This window comes from Rhinolophus sinicus, linkage group LG03 (assembly GCF_036562045.2).
Source record: "Rhinolophus sinicus isolate RSC01 linkage group LG03, ASM3656204v1, whole genome shotgun sequence".
NCBI lineage: Eukaryota > Metazoa > Chordata > Mammalia > Chiroptera > Rhinolophidae > Rhinolophus > Rhinolophus sinicus.
This window is the reverse complement of record NC_133753.1, coordinates 137,136,361-137,162,971: the sequence shown is the minus strand read 5'-3', so window position 1 is coordinate 137,162,971 and position 26,611 is coordinate 137,136,361. Positions and strand designations below refer to the sequence as shown.

The window sequence follows — 26,611 nt, the reverse complement described above, 5'->3', positions numbered from 1 at the left end:
CCAATGATAACCAAGAAGGATGAAATGTGAATCTATTGTATTCTAAGATGGGAATTGTAGCTAATGACAACGATAAATGGGCAACCATTTATTCGTGTACCTCACATTGAGGCCCTGTTCTAAATACTTGACGTGGATTAACTCATTTCATCTTCACAACAATCCTGTGAAACAGGTACCATTCTAGACCTCATGATGAGACCTCATTTTAGACCAGATGATGAAGCTGACGTACAGAGAGCTGTGTAATTCTCCTGAGGTCCCGCAGTGATGGTCGGAACTGAGATTCGAATCCACACAGCCTGTCTCTAGAGTCTGTACTCAGAGGCAGGTGCTGTGCCATGATTTAAGAAAAGTCTCAGATGTTGAAGTAGTTAGCGGCTGCTGCACAAAGACTTTATAATCGGGGATTTTTTTTTTCCTTGTGCTTTATACAATTGATTTCAAGATTAACTTGGTTCTGTTGTGGATCCCTGTTCATGTTTAGTTATTAGAGCTCATTATAAGGTACTTTATATATGATCAGAACACCCAAAATAGCTTAAAAATGGGATTTCAGTAACATTATGCATAAAAATAGAAATATATTTTAAAATATATTTACTTCTGTTTCAAAGGGCAAGATAGCACAGTGGTTTAGAGCTGTGCTTCTCAAACTTTAAGGTACCAATTACTTGGGAATCTTGTTAACAATGCAGATCTGCAGTAGGTCTGGGGTGGGGCCTGAGAGCTTGCATTTCTAACAAGTTCCCAGGTAACAGAGATACTGCTGGCCTGTGGACCACATTTTTAGTAGTGAGGGCTTAGAGTGTGAGCTCTGGAGTCACAATACTTGTGTTTGAATCCCAGACCCATTACTTATTAGTTTTGTAATATTTACTTCATGTGCCTCTCCTGCATCTATAAAATAGGGAGATCATGAAAGGGTTGTTACGAGCATTACATGAGACAATCCAAGGATAGTACTTAGAACAGTCGCTGGCATATAGAAAGCACTCAATACATATTATCTCTTCATGTTACAGAAAACTATTAAAAGCATATATCGTATCCCATTAGAAAGCCATTTACAGAATTTATTGATGTAGCAGAAACATGAAATAAAATTTGATTATTCTTTTCCAGTCACTAGAACATCACTGTACATTGAAGGACATTAAATACATAAGTTAGATCCACTACCCAGCTTTATTAAACACATAAATCTGAAACTGCTCTAAATGAATTTGCATGAAGTTGGCTTGGCCTACAATATTTAAAGAGAGTATTTTGTTTCTCTGACAGAAAATATTTCTATATCGCAGGTATATAGAGTTCCAATTCATTTATTTGAATAGCTTCCTCTGAATTTAGAAACAGGCATTTTTGTTTAAAGACTTTCATTTTTATCAAACAGAAATTAGAACTAGTATTAGTATGAACAATAATAACAATTTAAAAATTTGTTCAAAGAAGGGCACTACTATAGTTAAAATGAATTTGGAGAATTTAGCCAAAACCTTCACTGACAACTGTATGCATTTTCAAATCATTACACAATGCAGCATAATTACCTCCTATTGTTGAGGACTGGGACTCAGAAAGAATACCACTTGTCAGAATTGTGATGATTTAATAATGATGTGATATGGGAGGGTCCATGGATAGGAAAAGTGAAGCTAGGACAATAAAGGAGGATATAATTTCACAGCATCATCCCAAGTGAAAACTATCAGAAATTTCTCAAATTCAAAACTGCTTGAAAAACAAAGAGATAGAAGGAATGGAACAGAGTACTCTAGACAAGAAAGATTAATGTTTGTCCAGTCATTGATAAAAAACTAGGAAGGGTAAAACCTGGTGCTTCAGTCCAGGAGGTGAGAGCTATGAAGTGTTTGGGGTTTGTCAGTATCTTTATGAGTCAGCAAGAAAAGAGCAACAAACCATTTGCTTCTCTTTTCATCTTTTGTTTCTCTAACATAGATGCTGAAAAAGACAACTGTGAGATAGAGTCTAATGTTTATTTTTCTAAATTAAAACTAGATTCAGGATAGGCAATGCAGACCTGCCCTGTCAGATCCTGACAGACAGGAATCAAGGACACGGGAGGAATCTGGATGAGCAGATTAGTCTCTCCCTCCTCTCTCCCCTTTCGCTCTTTTCCTGCAGAATGCTTCTGGCTACTCCTCTAATGTCCCTTGTGGTAAGAGAACATTTTGTAAACACAAGTAACGACTGTTACTTTGAAAAGCAAGATTTTATTTTAAAAAATCTGCATAACAATGCTTTATAAAAAGGACTGCCATCTGAAAGATTTTAAGGCAGGGTTTACCTATACTCAACTATACCAAATAAGGATCCTTCCGATGAAATAATTATCAGGTTTAATTTGTACTTCTAATGAAAAAAAGATCAATTGTGAGTTTTGTGGTTAACATCTACAGAGGTGATAACCACTAAGAACAAACGGTTAGCGTTAGTGAGGTACAGGAAGAATAGAGTGCAAACCGAATTCTATCAACATCATGTCTTGTTATTTGGGTTTATATTAGTCTGAATCAAATTCCTGAGAAACAGAAGTTTACCGATATGCCTGAACTGACTTTTTCCTCTTACAAGGCAGGTATTAAGTCTCTCAACACCAAAGAAGCAAGGCATTTCACTTCAGTGTGACCTATTTATGCCTCTTAGATTTAGCATAGGCATTTTTTAATGACCCTGAACCAAAGAAAATGTAGAAACCTATTTGAAATGCTGACGTTAAGGTTGTGACACCAACCAAAACAACAAGAATATTAAAAGTTAAACTGACACACAATCCCCAAATCAGCCTGTTATACTCATAATTTAAAAAAAACATTATTATGTGAAATAGTGATGGCATATCAGCCTGTGCTTTGAAACCCTGGAATTTTGTCATGTGGTGTTTGTGTCACAACCTTAATATTATTTAAATATACTTTTTAATATCTATTATTAAAAAACACCTTTGAATTGAAGATACCGCTAAAGCTTTGAAGAAGCGAACCTCAAAGTGCTGCATTCCTAGCGTGCCACTTTTATTAGGAATGGTGCATAAAATATTTGCTGTTGACAAATCTAATTCATTAAGAGGTGAGATGGATGCATTTTAAAATCACTGGCTGGCATCATTATCTGCAGTGCCTTTTATAAATTATTCCTCTTTTCCCTTTTGACTGAACTTGTCACAGTTCCCTTTCAGAGTCTGAGTGTTATGCCTGATAGTCAATGCTTTCAACATGTTTAGACAAGTCACAAGTTAAACAAGCAGTGGTACTTTATTTTCTAGAAATGAGAAAGGGTAGCAGAGATACTTACAGATTATTTCATTCAATTCACTGATTTTTAACTGAAGACAAGCAAAGTCAGTTAGTGGTAGTTTCATTTCACACAAAGGATTTAAAAATAAAACTGTAATGTTTGGAGAGAAGGAAGAATTTCAAAGAAAGAAACATAAAGAGAGATGCTGGCAGCCCTGCTGCACTGTGGTGCAGACTTAGTTTAAAATTGAATTGTGCTTCCCCTGACATGGGGGATCAGGTACATCGTACGGCTGACAGCTGGCTGACACACTAACTTCCTAAAGGAAAATGCAAACTGTATTTCTCTTAGAGGCCAAAGGAATAGAATTATAGACGCCTTCAAGGAAACTGAGGAGTCAAAGCACAAATTATTCAAAATTCGAAGAAAAATACTTCTTACCTAATTTTGTTTCAGAAGACTCTAAAAATGAGCTGGTCTTCTAATCCTAAGTGGGTAGAAGATGATTTCCTTCTGATTTGTCAGTAAAAGAGCTGCCCTTGCTTTAGTATCTTCAGCAGAATTTTTTTCCAAAATACACAAAACGCACCTATAAAATAATTAGATAAAACTTTATCAATGCCACAATGGAGGGGGCATAGTCACATTAGTTATCTACATTGGTAGTGACAGTATTACCATTAGGTTATGATGTACAAGCTGGAGCCAAGAGATGCTGGAAATACATAAAGACATGCTCAAGTTGGAGCACCTAAGAAAAGCTTGTTAACAAGATGATCCACAACTTACAAGCACACGGATAACAGAAGTGCCTAGGAAAATACATATTCAAAACATCCTTTTATTTTCATTGATTTTTCAAAGGTTCCTAAAGAAATATAGATCATACTAAGGGATGATTACATGGTATAAAACAAGCAATGCCTGTCAATACAATAACCTTTTTCTTTCCTGTTTAGTTACCAGTGGTTCCATAACAGTTTCTTAAAACCATCTTCCCCCACTCTGCCGGGTTATCTAGTTAAAACAGATTCTAACTCCATTGATCTGGGATTGGATGGGGTCTGAGATTCTGTATTTCTAACAAGCTCCCAGGTAGTGCCATCGATGCTGTGGGTCCATGGACTATACTTTTACGAGTAAGTTTCTACCAGCCTGTTTTTCTTTCCCTTCACTAAAGTACACTGTTGTTATTCTTGGCTATTGGCCCTTTGTCTTCCCATATAATTTTAGAATCTTTTGTCAAGTATTCTCCACTGCCCACTAAAACAGACTGAAATTTGATTGAGGTTGCATTGATCAAATTGGGCATCTGCAAAACGTTGGGTTTCCCAAGCCACGTGAATTGTATATCATTCCACTTATTGAGGTCTTGTCACACAGTAATGCTTTACTATTTTCCCCAGGGGATTTTTGCATGTCTCTTCTTATGTTAGATGTATTCCTAGGCACTTCATATTTTGAATGTTAGTTTAAATAATATCTCTTTGCACAAACTTTTTCATTTTTTTGTTTATGTATATATGCACTTGTATAATTTTTGTATATTGATGTTTTTATCTAGAATATTTGCTGAAGTCTTATTCTTATTTTTTCTGTAGTTTTCCATAATGTACAAATAATGAGTTTTGCTTCATTGCAAAACTTATACTTTTTATTTGTATATCTTGCTTTACTAAATGAAAAAATACAATAAATGTACTTTTTAATAGAAAAGACTATTTTGTCATCTATATTCAGTGAAACTGATCTCTTGGTTAAGCCTACGTCAACTAGAAAACTGAGATGAAGGTTCCAAGTGTTTCTTCTGATATTTATCATTGTCTTGATACTTTTGGCCTTTCTCTGGTGTCTGATACACAAGTGCTTAAATATTACTAAGATGCATTATCCTAAGCTGACTTCCAGATGATATTTGACCAGAAAGACAAAAACCCTCACTGACAACTTGGCCTCTCTGGAAACTGAATTTGAACAAAAGAGGAAACAGGAATTAAAAAGAGGAAAATGGTTCAGTTTCATCTAAGAACTAAGGTGGAGATGTCAATGCTAGGAAGCCATTGAAGAGCTACAACATATCACCTCCACTCCGTAGCTGAAATCACATGATTTCTTGGGAAACCCATAAATAACTGAAATTACTTTTTTGATGACAATGTCAGCCTGCTCTAGGGCGAATCGTCCTTCTTGATAGCTTTCACACAATCAGCTTGATCAAAGGAAAAAATTAACTTACTGTTCCACAAACTGTCAATGTTGTTAAAATTGGTTACCTGAAGAAAGGTAAATGTGCATGATGGTGGGATGGAAAAAAGGGTAAAGAAAGAGAAGAAGGCAGTAACTACATAATAACCATAATCATCATAAAAATGCAACAAATTATTTCTTTAAAATGTGTTCGTAATCCATGACAAAGAGTAATTATGAAAAAGTATAGCAATGCAAAAAATGCTTAAATGGAGAAGTGAAAACAGGACCCAGGACAGCATGTACACCCGCTTATAAACATATGCACACAATTTTTGATTAGGAGAATCAATCAGTGTATATTTTTCTCCGTTTCCCTCCAGAGATCCCTTTAAAAAGACAATAAAGGTGTGTGTTGGAGGTGAAGGGAGAGGATGTAAACCTGTAACAGTGAAGAGACTGAGAGCCCTCCCTACAAATTTGTACAAGGTAAGACAAATAAATGAGTGTTCGCAGAAGAAACAGAGTGGAAAAAGCCAAATTCTAGAATGTGTGCAGAGAGCTCTGCGATTAAAGGGATGACCGGGTATTCCTGGCAGAAGTGTGGCGTAGGAAGAGAAGTTAAATTACGCAATCAATTGAAACGCTGTCCAAGAAATACTGAATCTCCCTCCCCTAACGTTTTGTACAGGCAACTACTATTTTTGTTGTTGTTATTCATAGTTAAATGGCTAACTACGAATAAGAAAAAAAAATTAGTAAATGGGAGAAGCATTGTGTTTGAGGAAATTAATGAAAACTGTCTAGAAATCTAGGGAACACATATGTATATCGGTGTCCCAAAGAGAAGCCTGCCTCATTCTGGCCTTTAGCTGACTTCCAGCACACTCATGGTTTTCCTCCTGCTTACCCTAAAGCCCATGCCAGTCAAAACAGTGTCTGCCAAATACAGTTTCCAGGCAGCAATTTTATTTTCTCTTTTCTAAATTGAATGCACAGCCAAGGACCACTGAGCATTTGAAGAAAACATTTTTCTTCACGTTTGAGACCAATGTAAAACAAAAATTTATCTCAAAGAAAACAGAGATAAACCGATTAATAGAACATGTAAAATTTGCAACATCCTAAGAGAATAAAGAAAAAAATGCATATATAATACAAGACCAGAAGCAGGACTCCCAGCTATGGTTGAGTGTGACTAACAAATATTTTTCCAAACAAGAAACTAAAGAGCTAAATAAAATTGACAAATACAACGATTTTAGTACTCTAGAAACTGACTAAAGGAATATAACAGTTTGAGAGATATTCACATTTGGAAAATTGCTAATCTTTAGGGAAGGACAGTAGGACCCTGTGGCATTCTGGACCCTGGAGTTATTCCCATTACCACCAACCCCAGCTCAGTCAGTACAGAGGTTCTTCCAGGGTGGGGAAGAGCCTCAGGACTGAAAATGTCTCTGCTGAGATCAAAGGGGGCTCAGTTGAGTTTGAGTGGCAGGTGATGTTCATGCCCAGTAGTGTTTCACAGTAAGTGATGATCTTGAAGCAGGCAAGGAGGATGGGCCAACAGCTCCATTAGTCCAAGGTCATGGCCATAGTTGGAGCAAGCATATTCTTGGCTAAGCCTGAGTATGTGCAATGGGGACTGGAGAGGAACAAAGCTAGCCATACATTCCTGAGGCTGGAGGATCACTTATACAGAGGAAATGTGAAAGAGCCCAGTGGAAGCAAAAGCTGGGACACAATTGAAAACAGTATAAACTTTAAATGCATTCCTCTGTTAATCCAGAGATCGATGGGGAGATGAGCGACGATTTATTGACCTGAAGTGTTTAAGCACAACCACTATCCAACCATCAGCTTATCATTGAAGCTACACAGACACAGGGGCAAGTCCTAGGAAGCCAAATGTAAAACTCAAAACAAGAATCTTAAAAAAAAAAAAGACAGAAACATCAGTGGTCACATGGCCACACATCACAGGGGAGATTAATGCCACTGACTAAATTTAGGCAAATGATTAAACAAAGAAACCAACAAATAAACAAAGCAATGACAACATTCAGGGATTAAAATATCAGAACCCAGAGTTGCTACAATATATGATCTAAAATATCCAGTTTTCCACATGCAACTATGAGGCATGCAAAGAAATAGAGAAAAGCCAGTCAATAGTAACCTTCTGAGTGTCTCTAGATGTTGGATTTAAACAAAGACTTCAAAGCAGCTATTATAAATATGTTCCAAGAACCAAAGATGACCATATTTTAAAAATAAAAGGAAAGTAAGACAATAATGAATAAAAAATAGATATTTTTAATAAGGAGAGAGAGATTTTTTTAAAAGAACAAAATGGAAATTTGGGGGTTGAAAAGTACAACATATGAAAAGAAAATTCACTAGAGGGTCTTGACGGCAGATTCAAAATGACTTGAAAAAGAACTGATGAATTAAGGACATTTAATATAAATTACCCAATATGAAAGAACAGAGAGAAAAAAGAATTTTCAAAAAATGAGCAACGACTCAAAGACATTTGGAACAATCATAACCATATCAAAAACCATGTAATAGTATCCTCAAAAGAGTAGAGACAGATAAAGGGATGGAAAAAATCTATGAAGAAAAAAGGGACAAAAACAAACTGAATTAGACGAAAAACATCAACCTACTCATCAAAGAAGTTCAACGGATCCCTAGTAGGACAAATATAAAGAGACCGGTGTCTAGACATAACATAATCAAACTATTAAAGGACAAAGACAAAGAAACTGAAAACAGCAAGAGAAAAGTAACTCATCACATATAGGTAAGGATCAATGAAATAATGGAGGCCAGAAGTCAGTGGAATGAGAAATTCCAAGTGCTGGGGGAGAAAAAAACAACAACAAACAACAACAACAACAAAAAAAAACTATCCACCAAATATTCCATATCAAGAATAATTATCCTTTAAACTGAAGGGAAAAAAAAGCCATCATTTTTAAAACAGAATACAAAATAAAGGTTGAGAATTTGTTGCTAGCAGACCTATCTTAAAAGAAATAGCAAATGAAATCCTTCAGGCTGAAAGAAAATGACAGCAGATGGTAATAACATGGTAAATATTTGGGTTAATATGAAAGACTCTGTAAAATATTATCTCATTTCTTCTCATTGAATTTTTTAGAAGGCGTAGATTGCATAAAGCCATAACTATAACAACGTATTGCTTAGTTTTTAACATATAGAGATTTAATACATATGGCAATAATAGCAGGGAGAGGAAGAAGGAATAGAACTACATTACAACAAAGTTTCTATATTTTACCAAAATTAGGTTGGTATTGCCTGGATGGCATTAAGTTGGTTGTGGTAAACTACGATGTAGAATGTATTCTCTAGAGCAAACACTGATAAAATAACTGTTTGAAAGGTAAAGTTACAGTAGAAATTTAAATATGCATACACTAAAAATATTTATTTAATGAAAAAGAAGGCAGCCAAGGTAGATGAAAGGAATAAAAAAGACAAAAGTCATCTAAACACAAAGCATAATAGAAGATGTAAACCTAGCCATACCAATAAGTACATTAAATGTGAATGGTCTAAACATCTCAACCAAAAGCAGAAATTGCCAGACTCGATAAAAAGGCAAGATCCAACTGTGTTATCTATACTGTGTTTCCCTGAAAATAAGACCTAACTGGAAGATAAGCCCTAGCATGATTTTCAGGATCACATCCCCTGAACATAAGCCCTAATGCATCATTTGGAACAAAAATTAATATAAGACTCAGTCTTATTTTTTTGGAAACATGGTAAGAGACATATTTTACATTCAATACCAAAAATAGATTGAAAGTAAAAAGATGGCAAAAGATATGCCATGAAAATAGTAACTATAATAGAGCTGGAATTATTGCACCAACATTAGACAAAACAGGCTTTAAGAAATAGTATATGAGAAAAACATGATGTTTCAAAATGACAAAATGGAAAATACATCAGAAAGATACAATACTTGTAAATGTATATACACCTAAAACCACCCACCAAAATCAATTGAGCAAAAAATGACAGAATCGAAAGAATAGATCATTTGTTATAATTAGGTATTTCAAAACTTTGCTCTCAATAATTGATAGAACTAAACAGAAAATCAGTAAGAGAATAAGAGATTTGAATATTGTCAACCTAGTCATCCTAATTCACGTATATAGACTACTCCACTCAATGATAGGAGAATACACATTTTTCCAAAGGCTAAAAAATATTTTCCAAAATAGACCATATGCCATATCATAAAACAACTCTCCATAAATTAAAAAGGAATGTGATCATAAAATGTTCTTCAAGTGCAACAGAATTAAATTAGAAATCAAAAGCAAAAAGAAATCTTGGAAAAGCCCCAATATTTGGAAATTAAAGAATACACTTCTAAATAACAGTAAGTCAAAAAAGAAATCACAAGGGATATCAGAAAATATTTTTTTTACAGAATGATAGTGAAAACACAACATATCACATTTTATGGGATACATAAAAAGCAGTGTTTAGAAGGAAATTTATATTTTCACCTGTATCAGAAAAGAAGGTCTCAAATAGGTAACTTAAGACTAAATCTTAGGAAACTGGGAAGAGCAGAGCAAATCACATTCAAAGCAAAGAGAAGAAAGGCAACACAAAGATTACAGCATAAAGAAAAGAAATAGAAAACAGCAATAGAGAAAATAAAATCAAAAGTCGGTTCTTCGAAAAGAGCAACAAAATCGCAAACCTTTAGCTAGACTGATCAAGATAAAAAAGAAAACTGGCACAAATTACCAAAATAATGAATGAAAAAGATGTCACTACTGACCACACAGAAATCAAAAGGATTAAAACACAACACAATGAACAACTTTATGCTATCAAAGTAGACATACAGATGAAATGGACATTCTTTACAAAGACATAAATAACTAAAACTGACTTAAGATGACATGCGAAAATGGAATAGACTCAAAACAAGAAAAGAAATTATATTAGTAATTCAAAATCTTCCCACAAAGAAAGTCCCAAGGGCTTCACTGGTGAATTCTATGAAGCAAATAAAATGTAATAATACTAACATTTCACAGACTTTCAGAAAGCAGAGGAAAGAAACCTTCCTTACTCATTATGACAGCATTACCCTGATAACACCAAACAAACACATCATAAGAGCATGAAACTACAGGCTAAATGCCTGTGTTAGAAAAGGAAAATCTAAAATCAGTAGCCTAACCTTCCACCTTAAGAAACTAGAAAAAGAGCAAGCTAAACCCAAAGCAAGGAGAAGGAAGGAAACAATACAGTTAGGTTGGGAATAAATAAAAAGAGAATGGGAAAGCAATAGAGAAAATAATGAAACTGAAGTTGATTCTTTGAAAATATCAACAAAACTGAGAAACTTTTAGCTAGACTGAAAAAAAAAAAGAAAGAAGACTCAAATTACTACTAAAATTAGTAATGAAAGGGGGGACATTATTACTGACCTTACAAAAAACAGATTATAAAAGTGTACTATAAACAATTCATAATCATCAAATTATATAACCTAGATGAACGAATTCCCAGAAAGATATAAAGTACTAAAATGACTGAAGATCATATATACATGTATGTATGTATACATACATGTATATATATATTTACATACAGAGGATGCAAAAAAAATGTACACATATTTTAAGAAAGGAAAAAACCGTATTAAAATTGTGATACTCAATACATACGAATAACAAAAGAGGAATACAAGTCATGTGTATACATTTTTTTGGCACCCCCAGTATATTAGTGGACCTATAATAAATAAGCAGATTGAATTAATAATAAAAAATTTTCTGTCAAAGAGAAACCCAGGGCCAGATGGCTTCATTGGTGAATTCTACCAAAAGATTTAAAAAAGAATTAACACAAATCCTTCATAAATCCTTACAAAAAACAGTAGCCCAAATGCCCAATTCATTATCTGAGGCAAATATTATCCCGATACCAAATGAGACAAAAACATTACACAAAAGAATAACTATAGAACAATATCCCTTAGGAATAGAGAGACAAAAGTACTCGCATATTGAATCTAGCAATAAATAAAAAGAATTATACACCACAACAAAGTGGGAATTTATCCCAGGAATGTAAGGTTGAATCAACTCGGGAAAATGACTCAATGTAAGTCACCTTATTAACAGAATAAAGGACAAAAACTAGGTACACGATGGTCTAAATATATGCAGAGAAGAATGTGTCAAAATCCAGCAACCTTTCATGATAAAAACACTCAACAAACTAGGAGTAGAGGGGAAATTCATCAACCTGATACAGGACATCTACAAAAAACCCACAGCTGACTTCATACTTAATGGTGAAACACTGAAAGATTTGCACTTAAGACCAGAAACAAGACAAGAATGTCCATTTTTACCACTTCTATTCAACATTGTACTATAAGTTCTAGCCAGGACAATTAGGCAAGTCAATAAAAGGCATCCATATTGGAATGGGAGAAGTAAAACTATCTACTTATAGATGACATGATCTTGTATGTAGAAAATCCTAAGGAATTCTAAAACAAACAAAAAATCCAAACTACTGGAGCTAATAAATACATTCAACAAAGTTGGCAGGATATAATTAAAAAACAAAAATCAACAGCATTTCTATATACTAGCAATTAATAATTTGGACATGAAATTAGGAAAACAATTCCATTTACAATGGCACCAAATAGAATAAAACATTTAGGAAAAAATTAACAAAAGGAGTGCAAGACCTGTTCACTGAAAACTATACAACATCATTGAAAGGAACTAAATTAGACCTAAATAAAAGTCCATGTTTATGGATTGAAAGATTTAATATTGTTAAAGTGGCAATACTTCCCAAATTTTTCTACAGATTCAATGTAATCCCTATCAAAATCCCAGCTGCCTGTTTTGCAAAAATAAACAAACTGATCTTAAACTTCATATAGAAAGGCAAGGAACCCAGTATAGCCAAAGGATCTTGAAAAAGAACAAAGTTAGAGAACTCACATTTCCCCTTTTTCAAAACTTACTGTGGAGCTACGTTAAACAAGAGTGTGTGATAGGATAGGCATAACGACAGACATGCAATCAATGGGATAGAACTGACAGTCCAGAAATAAACCTATACAATATCCAATTGATTTTTGATGAGGGTTTCAAGAAAATTCAATAGGGAAAGATTAGTCTTTTAAAGAAATGTTGCTGACACAACTGGACAGCAACAAGCAAAAGAATGAAGTCAGCTTCCTTCATCAAGACATTCAAAAATATTAACTCAAAATTGATCCAACAGTATTAAATATGTAAGTACTAAAATATATAAAATTCTTAGAAGAAATCATAGGTGTAAATCTTCTTGACCTTAGATCAGGCAATAGTTTCTTAGATAAAACACCAAAAGCATAATCAACAAAAGAAAAAAAAAATCTAGATAAGTTGGACTTCATGAAAATTAAAAAAAAACTTCTGCTTCCAAGGTCACCAACAATAAAGGAAAAAAAAAAAAACCTACAGAATGGGAAAAAATATTTGCTAATCAAATATCTGATAAAAGGATAGGATAGTATACTAGAATATTTTAAGAACTATTACAGCTCAACAAAATGACAAATAATTCAATTTAAAAATGGCACAGGATTTAAATATACATTTCTCCAAAGAAATAAAAATGGCCAATAAGTGCATGAAATGATGCTGAGTATCATTAGTTATCAGATAATTGCACATTGAGATCACATGAGATACAACTTCATAGCTCACTAGAAATGACTATAAACAAAATATAAACAATAACAAGTGTTGGGGAGGCTGTAGAGAAATTGAAACCCCATACACTGCTAAGTGAGAATGTAAAGGTCTCTCTATGCTATCTGCAACTATCGATTTGCTTACCTCTCTCTCAACCACTAGATTATAATCTGTTTAAGACAGGGGCTGTGCTTTCTTTATTTTTGCATTCCAGTACCTAAGCTACTGGTTGACACAGAGGGAGTACAAAAAGTGTGTAAGAGATCCCAAAGTGTGGTACATAGATTCCTGGTGGAGCTTCAATATTCTTTCAGGGGGTTCCCAAGGTCAAAACTATTTTCATAATAATATGCCGTTTCACTGGGTTGACATTTGTACTAATAGTGCAAAAGCAATGATGCCCTAGCTAGCACCAAGTGTAGTCCCCACCTGTATTAGTTGTATTAGTTTTCTGTTACTGCTGTAATAAGTTGCCAAACATTTATTATAAAACCACACAAATTTATTGTCTTACAGTTCTCTAGGTTATAAGTCTGAAATGGATCTCACTAAGCTAAAAACAATGGTTGGCAGGGCTGCATTCCTTTCTGGAGGTTGAAGAGAATCCACTGTTTCCTTGCATTTTCTAGCTTTTAGAGGCTGCTGTCTTTCCTTGGCTCCTAGCCCACTTCCACCTTTTTCTAGCTAGCTATGGAGGTTGAGTCCTTCTCATACTGCATCACTCTGAATTCCTCTGCTGCCTCCTCCTTCCACTTTTGAGAATTGGACCCACTTGAATAATCCAAGATAATTTCACAATTTTAAGGTAAACTGATTAGCAACTTTAATTTCCTTTTGGCATATAATGTAACATATTCACAGATTCCAGGGATTGGGATGTAGGCATCTTTGGGGGAACGTTACCCTGCCTACTACAGTAGTCATAGTTTTTCACTACCATACAGTTGGAATAAAAATAATGCCAGGTTCATTTAATAATGTATTTGATGAGGCAGTACAAATTAGTACTTCTATTAACTCAACCTTTGAGTATAGCACAGATTTTCTCAAAAACAACTAAATTGGACTGACATTTCAAGGGAAACATTAGACATTATTTTTTGCCATTGATAAAATCATAGCTTTCAAAGCAAAAATAAGAATTTTGGAAAATTGGTATACTGTCAGATGGATAGTTTCCCAATATTTTAAGATTTTCCTGATGAGACCTCTGGTGATACTAACAAATGCGATTTTTTTTTTGATACTGTATAATGAAATGTATTAAGATTTGAAAGATCAGCATACCTCAATGGATCAAATATTTTCCATATGGCCAATGCATTATGTAACAAAACCATGTGTTTGTAAAAATTCATTCAATGTTTAAGATAGACCAAGGGATTTTAAAGTAACAGTACAAAAAGCTAATATGATCTCAGAGTCTACATTGTAATTAAACCTTAAGAAACTATCACTTGTTAAATTTTATTGAAAAAGCTATTAAAATACTCCTTTATTTTCCATCTACATGTCTGTACGAGGTTAGATTTTGTTCACTTACTTCAACCAAAACAACATACCATAACAGAATGAACGCAGAAGCAGATCTGAGAATTTAGCTCTCTTCTATTAGGCCAGACACTAAAGAGTTTGCAAAAATATAAAACAGTGCTGCTCTTCCATTTCAACTTTTGCTTTGAAAACAAACAAACAAAAAATGTAATGCTATTTGTTACCATTTAATGGCTTTATTATTTTTAAATAATCAGTTTTAATTTATAATATGACACATATAAGCAGATATAATTACATATATAAAAACTCTTTGAGGTTATCATCGGTCATTTTTAACAGCATTAAAGGCTCCTGAAACCGAACTTTGGAGAACTGCTGAGTTAGATAAATGAGAAAGCCCCGGAAAGATCATGACCAGGCCAAGTGAATCAAAAGAATGAGCACAGGCAGTCTCAGTGATACCAGGGTACAGAGCAACACAAAAAGAGCCTAGAAGAGGGCTCCATTTGTAAACAGCCCACTTCAAACTTTTCCCAGTCAAATCTCTAAACAGCAGAGGACAGAGCTCACCTTTGCTTAATTGCATATAGGCATTTTTGAGGGCAGGTATGACTATATGTGAGAAAATGAAAGAATGATATATTTTTAAAGATTATAAAGGAATAAGTTATCATGTAATTATACACAAAACTTGCACTTTAAAAATGAAAAATAGTTGGTGAGCTGAAATCTAAAAAAGCAAGAAAATGGGTAAAGAATGTTATGACAATGGCACGCAAAATGCTATTCACTGGTATTAGTAAAAATTAAGACTTTATCAATATAATATTCCTCAGAAAGAGCTCCCATCACTCCTTAGTTTAAATCAGGTAAACTTCAGATTTAAACTGTTGCGGTAGCTGTGTTCCCCAAAGGGAAAACGGACAGTAAAATTCGGGAGACATGGTATGGCTGCTGACTGCTAGAAACAATCTCGCTGACACTTAATGGCCAGAGTCAGAGAAGAGCTCTTTTCAGTAAATCTTGCCAAAAAAAAAAATAACGAAAGTGACAGAGAAGAACTATCATATTAATCAACTAGAAAACAGATTAATTATGTGCTCTATGTAGAGCAAACAAGAAGCCTTTCCCTGGAAACAGAAATTCTTTTCCTGGAATCGTGATACAAAAGAAAGCTCTAAATTTAGATTCTTAAGAACCTAGTTTCTGGTTCAAGTCATGTTTCCTGAGTTATCTGGGCAAGTTAAATCATCTCTTTAGTCCTCATTTCCTCATGTAAGATAAAGGAAGTTAGTCTAAATCTCCTGCTTTAAAACTGAACTGGGATTCACAAAAACATACACATTTTACATCCAAATCCTGAAGCCACACATATCTGGGGGGGAAAAAAAGTGCAGGGTAAGTCACCAAATTGATGGGTCATGACCTGCCATTTGAAAACTAAATTGATCGATCTCTACAATTGCTTATTAAAAACATAAAAGGAGGAGTGGGGTACAGACCTATAAAACTATAATATCTTGATCTTTTTAACCACAGAAGTTGTCATGCAGGGTGTCAGGCGGGTCTCTGCTCCTGCTCCCCACATAAGAACGCAGGATATGGTGAGGCCAAAAAGGAACACCAACGGAGCCATAGATAGGGAAGTCATACCACTATATTCTCGCTGGCAGCTGGGTTAGAGACACAGGAAACAGGATCCACACCATCTGCAATCTGCTGTCCGCTTCTCCGCCAACCAACCAATCCCACTTGCTAAATGCAATCCGCCTACTAACTGCAATCCGTGCTTATTAGCTCAGCATCATCTTCTGCTAGCGTACCCGTACCCACGGCAGTTACATTAGTGGCCAATGGCTCACTGGTTACAGCTGACGGCCAACTAGCCACAGCTGATGGCCATCCAATCACAGTTGATGGCCATTTACTACCTGAATCAGCACCTTTCCACGTGAGGCCGAGAGCCGAGAAACTGCACTCCTGGCTCTGTACCCACAGAGGTATCTTTAGTAAGATGGTAAATGGAAATTCAAGTTTATGCTAATATTCAAACTATGGATACTAACATTACTCAGCTGTTTAAGATTGTTATATTTATTGGCTACCTGAATTTAGCAATTTAGACATCAGTTTGTGTTTAACCACGTAATATCAAAAAAAAAAATCAGTGGCTTAGCTACTGTTTGCATTTTTCAACTGTTACTTGGAAGAGATCTTTTGATTCCTTAACAGTTCTCTGGCTAACAAAACTGTATTATTAATATAAACTATAAGAAGTTGTTAGTCTGAGAACATGTGCCTCAAATGTATGGCTTGTCCTCTTCTTAGTGGAGGTGGGGACAGGCAGTAAAATTCAAGAGTTGAAATTTAAAAACACTTGTAAATTATAGCTTGTGACAACTGTTAGTTATTTTTACTAATAGCTAACATTATATCGAGTACTGGAGTGATATTGTGTCATGCAGGGTCTCAGCTCCCGCTCCTCGCACAAGAACTCAGGACATGGTGAGGCCAAAAAGGAACACCCTCGGAGCCATAGATAAGGGAGTCATACCACTGTATTCTGGATGCCAACTGGTAGAGACACAAAAGCAAACATCTGCCAATACCCCAACAAGGGGTCTTCCTGCACCCCCACCTCACTGGCAAATGGGGGAGACACAGGAAGTAGGATCCACATGATCCACAATCCACCTACTGCTTCTCTGCCAACCAAAAAAACCCCCTACCGTAGCCACAGCAGTTATATTAGTGGCTAATGACTAACCGGTAACAGCTGATGGCCACCCAGCCACAGTGGATGGCCATCTGATTATAGCTGATGGCCATCTAATAACCGAGCCAACACTTTTCCACGTGAGGCCAAGAGCCTGGAAACTGCTCTCTGGGACTCTGTCCCCACACATGGGATTCCTCTAACACATGACTTTTGCTCAAGGATTCCCGTGGACCCGGTTGAAGAAGCAGTCTGAGATTCTACCTACCCTCCTCTCCTTCCATCCTTCCACCTCTCCTTCAAATGGTCAGTCCTGCACTGAGGCCTGAAGGCTACCCTCCCACTCTTGCTCCCTCTCCTTATCCGTCACAGGCAGTTTCCCCAGAAAACCTCTTGCATATCTATCCCCCTCTTGGCATCTGCTTCTCTGGAAATTTGAGCCAATAAAATGCTTACAAGTCCAGCCACCATATTAAACTCGATGCATTGTTATTTCATTTAATCTTCACAAAAGCCCTATCAAGATATTGTTACTATTCCCATTTTACAAATAGGGAAAGAATAGAAAAGTAAGTTTCCCAGTGTCACACAACTAATGAAAGAGCTGGGATTTGAACTCAAGTCTGTTTGACTTCACAGCTGGAGCCAGCGGATCTGATTTTAAAGCAATTAGGCTTTATTAAACAGTAACAACGAAAACTAGATAGATCCCTAACAAAATTTTTCTAATGCCTCTACGTGCTTTCACACAGTATCACATTTAATCCTAACAAATCCATAAAGTTGATATTACCATTTTACAGATGAAGAAATTGGGGCTCAATTAAAATAACTTCTTCAAGATTATATATAAGTTCATGAGTTTGAGCTCATGCTCAGGTTGTCTCGGAATTCAGCTGCTTTACATTATATCCTTTGCTTAATTAATCAAAATGACAATTGTCTTTTCTTGTGTTTTCTTCTTTTTTTCAGTTTTAGATAATTTTCATGAGAACTTTATTCAGCAAAAAAATCCCCCAAATGATTAAAACAGCTATATATGTTTGTTCTGTGGTGGTGTGTATACATACATATTATGGATACTATACTAATCATTTAGACTATTTTTTGAGCCACCTGTCTCCTTGTCTACTCGTGTTTTAACCAAAGTTAACAGGGAAATAGCTGGAGCACTGTTTCAAAAACCTGTCTCCAATAACGTATCAGCAGTTGAGGCTGGAAGGCAATATTCTTTTTCAGGTTCTGAAGCTTTTTAATATAATTATGCTGATTTTTGCGTGTTTCCTGACTCAACTGCAGTCTGAGTCAACAACTCCAAAACTTCCCATAACCAGAGTCACCTGATGAGGTGAGCAGAAGTCTGCATAATCGTTTCTAATGACCAAAATCTGGTTGTTTCCCAGCCTCTAAAAGGACACAGCCTAGCAGTAGTCTACCTTGCGGCGAGCAGAGATGGGTGTTGAGCAGGTTCGAAGTAACTCAACAGTATTCAGACGCTGGAAAAGGGGTGGGTTGTTTGTTTGTTTTGTTTTTTTCTGTAGAAAAGGCATTACAAAAGGTCATGGAACAGAAAGGGATGATCCTGGGGAACCCAGGCACAGAAGGGGAGGCAGATCCAGGTCTGACCCTAGCATGGGGGTGTCCTGGAATAACTCCTGGGAGAGGAGAGCCCAAGGGCCTAGTCCACCTTGTGACTTCAACTGGGGGCACTGAGGCTTAGAGCGGAGCAGGTGGTTGCTTTGGGTCACTGTGGGGGCAGAGCCCCAGAAAGTAGTTTCCAGGCTCTCGGCCTCACATAGACAGGTGCTGGCTCAGGTAGTAAATGGCCATCAACTGTGATTGCATGGCCATCAGCTGTGGCTAGTTGGCCGTCAGCTGTAACCAGTGAGCCATTGGCCACTAATATAACTGCTGTGGCTACGCTAGAAGAGGAGGAAGAATGGGGCCTAGCAAGAAGATGGCGGCTGGGCTGGCAAGTGTGGATGGCGGTTTGCGGACAGTGTGAAATCAGCCTCCATTGAGAGTATAGTGCCGCCAGAGAGAATATAGTGGTATGACTCCCCTACCTATGGCTCCGTGGGTGTTCCTTTTTGGCCTCACCATATCCTGCGTTCTTGTATGGGGAGCGGGAGCAGAGACCCCGCAGGCCTCCCTGCATGACAAATGGTGCAGCGAGCAGGGTCTCCCACACAACAAATGGCGCAGCGAGCAGGGTCTCCCGCATGACAGTCACAGACATCAGGAAGGGGCAGGAGCCACAGTGGAGACAGAAAGGAGAGGTGAGAAGACCTCACAGCATGAGACTCAGGACTCAGGAGAACCCGGGTGCCATCACAGTGGGATCCCAGCACCCAGCACCCACCCCATTGGACGTCGTGCTTTTGGACAAGTCCTAAGGTGAGTCCAAGTCTGCTCAGGCCAGAGGCTCAGAAACAGGGCGCTAGGTTGCGCCTCAGAGTCCCCTCCCACCGCTGGACAGGCCTGAGCCCCGAGTCCACAATAATAATCCGTTCACTATGAAGGTGAGGGCTGATTCCCAGTCAGGAGGGGACCGGGCTGAGGGTGGGGGTCAGAGGGCAAGTGATGAGCTGCGGCTGGAGTGGGATTATGGGCCATTTTTCATGTTTCTTTTTGGCTTATTTGTCTATGCTTATATTTCTGTAACAAATAGGTATAATTTCCACAATGAAATGCCAACCCCACCTTTTAACCCATCCTAGTTGTATGAGTACATGCAATTCATAGTTTATTGTGAAAAGCCTAACATCTTTAATAGGACCACCCTGTTCTCCAGAGCTTGCCCTGAACTCAGCTTTTTTAACCTTTATTATTAGCCTTCACCCATCCTAAGTGAAGTAGTCAGTATTCTCTTTTCTGACAGCTTTGCACCTCCAGTGGGACATTCTTTCCTCTTGTCCCCCTGCCAAAATCCTCACCATCCTTTAAGGTCCAAACTCACCATTACCTTCTTACTGAAATTGCTCCTCCTGGAAGCAAAATTTCTGTGTTCCCATCATGTTTTGTGTTCAATGATCATATGTAAATTGTCCCTAATGTAATAACTATTTGTGTTTATAACTATCTTGCCTAGTAGACTGTAAGTGAAAAGGTTTGTCACCTTTGGCTAATTTATAAAGCATTTTTATATCCACCAATCTTCTTTTATCCTTACAAGATTAGAGGGAGAGAATCAATATTTTATTTAGTAGCAACTGTGTTATCAGTCAGTATTTTTGAGGCTTTATATGTATCATTCCACTTCACCCTCACAGCAGTCTCATGAAGACATTTTACATATGAAACCATAAGCTCACAAGGTTCATTGACACAACGGTCATAAGCTGGCAAAAAACATGGGTGACTTTTTAAAATTTTGGTCTCGTTCTTTCCATTACAAAAACATGATTGTGCACTTACCAATGTGGAAGACACCAATAAATACATGTAAAACTCCACTCATGGTTTTCTAGCACACTACAACTGCTGTAATCATCAGATAATACTTCAGAGTCAATTAAAGTCAGAGGATTTTAGAATTGGAAGGGACCTTATAGATCATCTAATCCAATCCCTGTATGTTATAGATGAGAAATACGATCTTCAGAGAAATAAATTTCCCTGTATATATACCTACTTAGTAGATGAGCCAGGATTAAAACCCTGTTGGCAGCAGTAGAGCAAAGTGGGTAAGATTATGGCCTTTGGAGTCAGCATTGGTTCAGATCACAGCTCTAATACTTAATGATTGTGTGGAACCTATGATGATTTACAAATCTTATCTATGCTTCAGTTTTTACATCTGTAAAAGGAGGATAATGATACCCTAGAGTGCTGTGAGGATTAAATGTAACACTGTATAGCAAAAAGCAAGCAACAATCATATTGGGTATTTTTTTTATAGCCTGTCTCACTGTCCAAGCTTCTTTACAGGATGCAACATTGCCTTTTATGGATGACGGTGGAGTGGACATTATATTTCGAGGTCAAAGTGAGTAACAATAAATAAGTATGCATTTATTTATATGGAAATCCCTTTTTAAAAACACATGTACAAATACTTTTCTGTAGATAAAAACATTTTGAACAGGAATTGTTTATTCCATAGGTGTTTATTGAGCCCCTACTTACTACATGTTAGGCATAGTGCTAGATGCTGCAGATGAGAAAATGAACAAAGCTGATATAATCTCAACCTTCATAAACATTGAAATTTGGTTGCAAACTAAATATTGCTGAGATCTACCTATGGGATATGCTAAGCAAATCTTTCATATAGTTATAGCAATACAATGTAATAAAGTGCACATTAGAATTTGAGACTAGTTGTATTTGTGTGTTGTGTATATATACATACTTGTGTATTTTTGTAAAACAAGATATTCTTTAGAATTATGTTCTGTCATTTCTAGTATTGGTCATTTGAACTAGATTTAGTGAATTTTCTGACAATTAGGCTATTTCTATTTCTCTTCATTAAATAGAATATTGGAATGGGTAGGTTTAATTAAGCATACTCCCTTAAAATGTGTGATAATCACCATCTGTCTGAGGGTTTTTATGAGTAGAAAAGAACAGTTTTGCTAATAACGAGTAAATAATAATTCCTTACAGGGCATTACAAAGATTAATTTTATGAATTTGTGCTCACTCACTCATTTTCTTTCCACACACACACACACACACACACACGTACACATATGTGTAAAGTTGCCTAAGGAGATAGCTGATACTCTGGACTTAGAGTCACTACTATACTGATGGTCTCCAGGTTGCTTGCATTTGTTTGAATTAGGATGATAAAACAGGTCAAGGATCAACACACAAGAATTTGTATTATTCATGTCAAAATTACCTTGTGTTAAATTCCTAACACATTCCTTAATCCTTAACACAAGGAATTAATTCTTTAATACAAGAATGTGACATGCTAGCTATATAATTTTCCCTGAGAGTGAAAATTATTCTGTTATGATTATTATGAGAGGAAGTATAGAGAACAGTAAAAAAAAAAAAAAAAAAAAGCCAAAGTATGGAGTCAGGTAGACTGGGTTCAAATTTCAATTGCCATTTAATTGTATAATTTGTAGGAATGTCTTTGAGTCTCAGTCACATCATTGAGTCTCAATATAAAATGTTTGCAAAATAAGGATAATAAGATTTTTCTTGTAGAACTGTAGTAAGTTTAAATATAATAATGAACGTAAAGTGCCTGGCAGACAACAGCAATTTGTGATTAGTATCAGTGGTTGGCTTTATTAATTTGAAAGGGAATATTACAAGTAAAGAGTAATGATTTTTAAAAAAGAAATCGCTGTCTAAAAACTAGTTGCTCAATAGAAATACATAACCTCCCTTAAATTATTACAATCTTTTCAACTGGAGAAATAAAGGAAAAACACAGGATTCAAAGAAAATGGCAAAACTGGCACTAAATGAAATTATAAAAGTTTGTTGAATTAATCAACAAGGAGATGAGAAGATCAATGGGCTGTCCTAAACATGGTGCATTGCTCTCAAAATGCAGCAAGGCACTTGCTGATGCAGTAGGGGCCTTGAATCAAACATGTTGCGTTTTCCTTTATCATAGAGTTATCTCTAGAACTCTTTTTGGAACTGGCTGTTTCGGAAAGAAAATCAGCTGCCTTTTCTGGAAAAAATGGTAATTATTAGGTGGTGAGTGAAAACAACTTACCTGAAGAAACTGCATTACTCAGAGAAGTAGCCAAGGTTCAATACGTTACGTTTTTTTAAATCTTCGGCTGAAGGAACACTTTGCCTCACATTATCCCCTCTTGGAAGCAGTTTCTTTTTAAAACTATTCTGGCTACCTCAGACCTCCATCCAAAATTCTCCTGAGTCCTTCATTATCAAGGAAGCCTGGAGCAAGTGCACAAGCACCGCTTTCTGAAGGCACACCTACTGCGTGATCACTGTGGTTTTCAAAAGGTAAAACGTGGATCTAAAGACTACGCTTGAAATTTTAAGCTTGTTCTCTTATCTCATTAGCTCTTAGCAGCCAGGAAAACAAAGACCATTGTCACCCAATTCAAACTGCAGCGGGAACGTTGATGTAATTCTAAATCAGGAATGACTTCCTCATCCCACTTCCACAATGTTTGTCCAAGGGGTTCACTTCAGCCAACTGTCTGCTTCCCAGGCACTGTCACCCAGGGCAATGGAAACAGCACTCGGGAAAAGGATGTGAAAGCAGTTCACGAAAATCGAGGGTGACCAAACCCTGCCAATGGGTGCGTAAGGACACTCTTTAATTATTGGTAGAGAGACTCGAAACTAAACCAAGTCGCGGTACGCGGCGTCTTCGGCCTTGCCCAGGGACACTGGGGGACCCGAGGTCAACTTCCAAGTTGGTGGTAGTACTGCGAATGGAGACGGTAAGCCGGGATCCCAGGGCCTTGTCTAGCAGTACAGAGGGTCTAGCGCCACAGGGATGCACGGGGACTCCTTCAGGTTCAGCCCTGTCCTGCTCACTTCTTGGTTTGGCCAAGATGCTGCAGGAGCCTCAGCCATTGAGGACTATAAGGCCCAGGAAGCAACTCAGAAAAATCACTTACCAGTTTCCCACCTCCACCTCCGGCGCTGATCTAACAGGAGCCTGGCCCGCCGGCTACAATCCAGCCAGGAACTCTGTTAGTCCACCCTGACGACCGCTCCAGAGCGTCACTGACAACCACCCGGAAATGACACAATAGCTTCCGGGGCGCCAAGCGCGCGGCGGGAACTTATTTCCCAGAGCCCAGATTAGTGAAGCAGCGAGTGCTGCAGCGGCAGTCGTCTTCCCTGCCACCACCGCCAGCTGAAAGAAGCAGCCCAGACACTCCGACCAGGAAGGTAAAGAGCCTCAGTTCGGAAGACTCAGTGTACCCTGACTCTGGGGATGTTTCCTCCGTGCCCCCGAAGTTTCTGCCGCTCCCGGCTGTGACGCTGGGAAGGGGTTGGGGTGAGCGGCAGAGGCGGCGCTTGCGTCTCGCGCTTTCTTCGGCGGCTGTTCCTCCTCTCCTGACTCTGAGTTGTGCGGTCCTTAGTGGGCTGCAACCGCAGAGCTTGCTTTTTCTTGCCACGGTGGAGTGCAGGACTGAGCCGCTTCCCCCGCCTCTTGTTTGGGCAGCTCCGCAGCTGGGTCCTCTGCCAGCCAAGCGCTAGGCCACCCGCCGCTCTCGTTTCCATAGAACCGACTGGGACGCTTCTCTCTGAGTCCCAGATTCTTGGCTGCTCTCCATAACTTTGCGTCACTGCAGGTGGCTGGGATCCCCAGGCCCACCTTCTTGTGACGAGGAAAATGGTGTCATTCTTTTCTTCCTACCAGAATTTTTGAACATATCAAATGGTAATGATCATATCTCTGCAGCTACTGTAGGCCTTTAAACGTAACACACACACACACACACACACACACACACACACACACACACACACACGCTTCCCGGGGGGGAGGAGGTGGTCAGTATTCCTGAGGAATATGATATTTTAGCTGCTTGAAGGCTGGGAACAAGACTTAGTGGTTATTCTGAGATTCGTTCCACTCCCAAAACCTCTTTAAATATTGACCAAAAAAATTGACATGCCATATCAGAATTTAACCCAGAAATTAGATGGAGCTTGATTTTTTTATGTTGGAAGTGCCAAGCTTTCTTTTTTTTTTTTAATTTTTTTTTAACAAATGACTGTTTTATACCAACAAAAGAAAAGAAGAAAAATTGTTGCCGTTGAGATATTAGGAATGAAAATTGTGTGGCAGACGTTGTGCCTTGTGGACTTTCTTGTTTGTTATTAATGTTACGCCTCAATTCCCAGAATATCTTTTGATGTGCAAAATGTTCCCATTTTAGGAATGTTTGACTAACCTGTATTTCAGGTGTTCAGTACATAAATTGATAGTTGGGGGTAGATTTTTATAAGTGAGTTATTTGATTATCTCTGAGTTAGAGTCTTCTTAATGAACTAGGATGTTCAGATACTTAATGTACAAATTTTTATTGTAAAGACAGTCTTCAATAATGCAAATTAGATGTCTTCTAAGTCCAGATTTTCTTTTGCCTTATCAACGTAAGTTCAATTTTATGATTGTTTCCCTAAAGCAAAAAGCATAAATCTTGTGAAAGTCTTGAAAAGGTGGCCAGATGTTACTTTTTATGATCAAAATTCAAAACTCTTCAGACTTCATAATAGGTATCCATAATTTCCACTAATGTCTAAAAATGTTATATTTTAAGAAACCATTAGTATGGCTTTATTAATTAAACAGTGTTTTCTGGATTATTCCAAGAGAGTCTTTTCACTGTTTAAACAAAACATTTTTAAAATCAAAACAATTCCATATAGGCTCTGAATAATAAAACCTAGCAATAGAACCCTCTTTCTCAAAAATATAACTAAAATGAAATATTATCTGTTACTCTTGTAATTGACTCCTTAAAATACGCTAATGGGAAATATATGCTGTAAAATGTGTTATGCACTCTTTGTTACTCTCTAAAGATATCTTACTGCTTAAAAGTTTAACATCCCTATAACTTTTAAGTTCACGTAGTTTTTACTTTATATCAAAATTATTTGAAATAAAAAGTGTTGTTTTTGATGAAGAAAAGCCCGTATGAATTAGTCTAGTGATTAATACCAAATCCATTTTGAGAGGAAAATAATGGAAACATTCTTTTTCATAAAAAAAAAGATACTCTTTAGATTGTTCCTAGAACTGCTTTGAAATTTTAGACATTAGTGTTATTTATCTGAAAATAATTTAAGATTGTTTAAATATTTTCAGTGATACTGCTGATCTAACTATCTCCCCACCCTCATAGCAGATTCCTTTTCATACATGTAATTTTTTCTTGCACTACTGAAAATATATTGCTTTGTAAAATTATTTTGTGGTTGAAAGTATTAGACTAAATTCTGAAACTTAAGCCAAAGTGGTATTGGAGAAAAGGCATACAATTTTTTCAGAAACAGATCTTTGAATCTAGGTTTCACTATTTACTAGCTGTGTCTCTTTGAGCTAGTTTCTTAATCTGTCAGATTCTCTAGTATCCTCATCTGTGTACGAAGGGTAAACAGCACATTGTTGAGAAGTAAATGAACTGAAATATATGAAGTGTATAAACGATAGTAGGTACTCAATTAAAATGAAATCCAGCTTGTTCAACCT

The 26,611-nt window shown here is 36.9% G+C and overlaps 2 protein-coding genes across 7 annotated transcripts in view; one reads left to right on the top strand and one right to left on the bottom strand.

The window, feature by feature from the left end:
* The window catches only part of KIAA0825 (KIAA0825 ortholog), a 358,526-nt gene extending 334,377 nt beyond the window's left edge, over positions 1-24,149 (bottom strand). For 2 of the 6 annotated variants that reach the window (XM_074328707.1, XM_074328711.1), the window contains exons 1-2: positions 24,018-24,149; positions 3,703-3,850 (exon numbers count right to left, since the gene is read on the bottom strand). The gene's annotated coding sequence lies outside the window, so the exon portion shown is untranslated. The other 4 variants (XM_074328710.1, XM_019711761.2, XM_074328708.1 and 1 more) reach the window with 3 other exon arrangements.
* A 5-nt stretch (positions 24,150-24,154) lies between these two features.
* SLF1 (SMC5-SMC6 complex localization factor 1) overlaps positions 24,155-26,611 on the top strand; it is a 62,325-nt gene continuing 59,868 nt past the window's right edge. The window contains exon 1 of the mRNA XM_019711755.2: positions 24,155-24,294. The gene's annotated coding sequence lies outside the window, so the exon portion shown is untranslated. The remainder of the gene's footprint in view (positions 24,295-26,611) is intronic.